At 40.4% G+C, this 5,309-nt stretch overlaps 1 pseudogene; it reads left to right on the top strand.

The window, feature by feature from the left end:
- The first annotated feature begins 2,972 nt into the window (after positions 1–2,972).
- LOC138153315 (forkhead box protein H1 pseudogene) lies at positions 2,973–4,196 on the top strand (annotated as a pseudogene).
- The last annotated feature ends 1,113 nt before the right edge of the window (positions 4,197–5,309 follow it).

Below are 5,309 nucleotides of genomic sequence, written 5' to 3'. Positions count from 1 at the left end.
TGTTTCAAAGAGTGTCTGGGTTGCATTGTAATATATTTAAATTTGGAAAGAGCCTTGAAAGTTCATCTTATAAAACTCCTTTATTTTACAGAGGAGAAATTGAAGCCTAGGAAAGTGAAGTGATTTATGAAAGGCTATAGAAATCTGCATTATTAAAAGAGTTTCCTCAATAAGATTTCCTTCCAATCATTATTGGAATGTTGATCCTCTAACTCCAAATGTAACATGGTTTCTACCACACTATTGTGCCATCACAAACATTATATATGAAACCCTTGGCTCAAAGAACCAATTGCATGAGCCTCTCTTTTATTTATTAGAGATTGATTTTTAATGTTTCATGACTATCTGAGGGGCAGGTAAAGATGTCAAAAGTTATTGAGAAGATGGAGATCCTAGTTTCTTCTATTTTCTACATTTGAGAGAAATGATATATGGTGCCAACCTCTCTTCAAGTCCCTGAAGGGAAGGAAAGACATATACCTGCATTCCAAGTTGATATACTTTACACTCCACATCCTACCACCTTTCATCTTGCTATTGTAATTCAACTAAATATATCAGCTTAGCACAACTTCTGACACAAATATAGGTCAGTGGCTTAAATGAAATCAGACACTGTAAAGTAGTAGTTGTCTGTTCTGATGATTAAGAAAAAATTTGCATGAAAAGACCAAAGACAATTCTGGTTTAGCAAGTAGGAGGCAAGAAAAGAGTGAAAGAGAATCAAAATTGTATTGCATTTTGAAGTCTTTAGTAAAGGAGATCAAAACATGAAAATCAGAGTTATAGTTAGTAAATTAAGGTAAATCTGAGAAAATTCATTTGAATTTTCACATATTTGCTTGGTTAGGGCTCTTGTGTTCCCTTCTTATTTCCAGATGTGTCTACTTACAGCTTCTAGAATCATCATGTGACCTATGCCATTGCTTGTGGAGTTCCATACAGTAATTTAAAATTGAATAAAAACCAGGCCCAAATATTTTGAAACTATAATCCTTTAGTTACTATTCTGTGTCTTGAAAAGAAAAAGGTTCTAAAACCTACAGTTGTTTATTTATGTTTAATGGCACTTCAAAAAAAATTTTTATGAAAATTAGACTTGTAGAATTAACAAAGAACCACTATAGGCACTTTGAATTTTAGTAGTGTGTTAGGGCCTTAATCAGAAAAGAGGATACTTAAAGAGTGTTTCCACAGACTAAATACTGAAAAACAATATGGTATAGTAGAGATATGTACCCTTGGAATCAGAAAGACCTGGTTTCAAAGCATCCCTCAATCATATAATGTCTCTTTGAACCCAAGCAATTAATTAAAAATATCATTATTTTATATTTCACTTCTCCAATTAAGTGTTTATAAGTAGAAAAGAAGGTAGTAACCTGCTTTGGTATAGTGTAAAGAAATTCATAGCATTAAGAAAATCACAGACTTGGAATCCCTTCCCCACCTAAAAGATAAACAAAAACAAAAGCCCCAAGAATTCTACAATTGAGTTGTGTACAGTATATAATCTTTCTTGGTGTTTCTAGGACTTAAAAGAATTGGGGTAGTAGGACCAGGATCCTCTCTGTCCTTTAAAATGGTATTAAAGTAAATAATATCAAAAAGATTATTGTTTGACAAAGTCATGTTTCATTGTATATGTTTTTTTGAGGATCATATGAAATAAAAACTATTTAAGACCAATCCAAATTAAATATTTGATTGGAAAATTTTGACACATGCTTAATACTTGTCACTTAGCCCTTTTTATGTTACATTATATCAAACTTTTTTTCCTGAACCTATGTTTCTGTGTAACTCCCTGTGCACGGAAATCTAAAGCATAAAACACCCTCTACCTATTCAAATTTTGATCTGTTTTAACATTATAATATTGCATAATTACTTAGAGCATTAAGAGGTCAAAATTCTTGCTTACTCACTATCATACAACAATAATATGACAAAGGGGAGAGTAAATACAGGTCTTCTTGAATCTATGTATTGCTTTCATGCTGTACACTATAATATAGCCTTTAATTTCATGATGTCACAGGTTACTAGTATAGCTATTACAATCATCATCATCATCATCACTATCTTTATCCCTCATTAAATGACACATCTAGGTACACTAAAGCCAAATGAAAGAGTCTTCTTCAAAATATAGATATTTAAAGAAATAAGCATGGGATTTTAAAAGGCTGTCCTACAATTGGGGGACTGTGAAATAAATTATGCAATATAAAAATCACAAAATATCATGATACTGTAAGTGGATGAAACTGAAAGTTTCAGAGAAAACTGGGAAGACCTCCATCAACTGATACAGGATGAAGTTAACAGAGATACAAGAACAATTTATGCAATGAAAACATGAAGCCAAATAATTTTGAAAGACTTTAGAACTTTAATCTATGTAATAATAAAACACAAGCCCAGAGAACTGAAGATGAAGAATATCTCCTCACTCACCCCTGTCTATCCTGTTAGAGAGGCAGATGGAATTAAAATAATGTGGCATAATTTTAATTTATTTTGCTATATTATATGTATTTATTATCAGATTTTTCTTTCTCTTTCATTGTTCATGGGCAGCAGTGAGAGAGATAGATTCTTAGTTACTGCATCATCTTAGAGACACCAATTAATTTTGGTTTTTAGGTTCTTCATCTGTTAAATAAGTGTTGGATTTAATGACCTTTTTGATCCTTTATAAACCTGAAACTTTGAGCCTATGATCTAAGAATAATTAAATAATATAAAATAAGTTTCAAGGCATCTATTTAGAAGTTTTTTGGGTGTGTGTGTGTGTGTGTGTGTGTGTGTGTGTGTGTGTTTAAATTGTAAACAATGGATTTCTCTCTTTCAGGGTGAGTATTTTTTTATGAGAAGAAATCTGATATCTCAGTAAATGCATAATAAATGCCTCAAGAAAAAATACCAGGCCCAATTTCCTAGATCAACACCGTCTAAGTAACTCCATGCCCAGTGCTGGGTCCTTTCCTACCACGGTGCCCCAAGGGGGCTCAAGCCCTGGCCCCCCACAGCCCGGGCCGGAACCAGAACCGGAGCCGCAGCCCCCTAAGAAGAAAAGGAAGAAGAAATATCTTCGGCATGACAAGCCTCCTTACACCTACCTGGCCATGATAGCCCTGGTGATCCAGGCTGCCCCGGCCCGGAGGCTCAAACTGGGCCAGATCATTCACCAGGTTCAAGCTCTGTTCCCCTTCTTCAAGGATGACTATGAAGGGTGGAAGGATTCCATCTGGCACAACCTCTCCCCTAATCGATGCTTCCACAAGGTGCCCAAGGACCCGGAAAAGCCACAGGCTAAGGGGAATTTTTGGGCAGTGGACGTGAGCCAGATTCCTGCTGAGGCCCTTCGATTGCAAAATACAGCTGTGGCCCGTCGAGGGGAGAGGGGTGGCCAGGGCAAAGCCTTTGCCAAGGACCTGACTTCCTATGTTGTCCATGGCTGGCCCTACCGGCCCCCTAGCCCCAATCTAGCCAGCGACTCCTTCAGTATTGATTCCTTGCTTGGGGATATTCCAGAAGGGCCCCAGCCCCCACGGCCATCCTCCTCTTCTTCTTCCTCCTCTTCTACTTCAGAGCCAGTGTCCTGGCCCCTGGGGCCCTTCTCCAAGTCACAAGAGGGGTGTTTGGGGAGCCATGGCACACCTACTTCTCCCCTGTCCTCCTCTTCCTCTCCTTCAGAGGGTGGACTCTGGCCCCTCCGGCCCATCCCCCTCCTGCAGGGTACCTCAACCCAAGCAGGGCTATTGGGAACCACGGGGGCATCTCAGCTTCCTCCTTCTCTCTCATCTGAGCAAGGCTCCTGGCCTCTCCTGCCCCTACCTGTGATTCAGAGTACCTCAAGCCAGGTGCAGCTATCAGGAAGTACCAGGGTCCCCCTTTGGGGACAGTTGCCCACATCATACTCCCCCATATATACCCCAAATGTGGTGATGCCCCTAGCACCCCCACTATGCCCTCAGTGTCTGCCTTCACCAGACCCTTCCTATTGGGGGCTAGCACCCAAGGCCACTGGTCGCTCTGACTCTGTAGGGGACTTGGAGGCACTCTTCCAGGTGGTACCACCCAACAAGAGCATCTATGATGTGTTGGTCACTCACCCCTTGGACCTGGTATCTCCTAACCCCAGGGGGTCTACTCCAGGTGCTTTACTCACCTGGTACAATGTGTGAAGAAGTTGGACCAAGATCTCTCTCCCGTTTATTCCTTGCCTTCTTCCCCAAACTCCACCCAAAATTGAGTCCACATAAGGAAAGCAAAGGAGATAAGTCTTCACCTTGGGGGTTCTCAAACATCCTCAGAAACAAGTCCCAGGTTCACAATTACAAACCAGTTGTTCCCCTCCTTGAGGACTGTCCAATGATTAGTCACCCTACTAACACTTCTAATCAGTCATAGGATTTAAAACCAGATGGGGAAAAAATAAGAGCAAACTGAGTCTTTTGAAAATTTTACTAGAACCACTTCCCTTGTGGAATGATACTGCCATGGCTTCCCAGAGAGAGAGAGAGAGAGAGAGAGAGAGAGAGACAGTGAGAAAGAGACTCACTTTGTAGTTGGATCCTGGTTGGAGCCCTAGGGCCAGTCCATTTGTCACAGAATCTTAGAACTGGGAAGGACCTTTGAGATCACAAGAGTTTAACCCCCTAATTTTGCAGAGAGAAAAAACAAGTTCATTGAGGTGAAGGAATTACCCAAGGTCATCCAATGAGTTAGAGCCAAAACTGAGACCCCCCCAACCCAATTTTCCTGACAGGACCTAAAATTCTTTCCACTATCCCCTCCCCGCAACATCTCCATTATACTCTTTCCTATCATGTTTTCCCCCTCCATCCATCAGGTCCTGTCTGTTCTCCAGTTTATACTATCTCCGGGCTGAAAGAAGAGGCTGGGACTCTGCCTATGGCCCCTGCCTTGGGCTTGGGGAGGGGAGGAACTAGCACCTTTGTTGTGGGGGGCAGGGGTAGAGAAAAGGGATGTGAGCTGGTTGCGCCAGAGCCGCAGGGCTTGTCGGGGGTCAGGGCACACAGGGATAGAGGCAATAAAGGACTGAGACACTTAAAAAAAAAAATACCAGGCGATAATAATGGATAGTCATCCTTTGTAGCAAATTTCCTTAAGTGGGAGAGAATACAATCCTATACATTTTTTTTTAATTCTCCTCATTTTTTTTTTGGCATTCATATAGTGTCTTTCTCTTTTAAACTTTTTTGTCTTTATTAATTTTTTTGTTTACTCTTAATTTACAAGATTCAGTTCCACAATTTCTCCCCCTCCCTCCTCAT

The sequence above is a fragment of the Petaurus breviceps genome, unplaced genomic scaffold (assembly GCF_028583685.1).
Source record: "Petaurus breviceps papuanus isolate PSGF00001 unplaced genomic scaffold, PetGlider_PUasm1.0 90977, whole genome shotgun sequence".
Classification (NCBI taxonomy): Eukaryota; Metazoa; Chordata; class Mammalia; order Diprotodontia; family Petauridae; genus Petaurus; species Petaurus breviceps.
The sequence above is the reverse complement of the archived record's forward strand: the minus strand, read 5'-3'. Positions and strand labels throughout refer to the sequence as shown.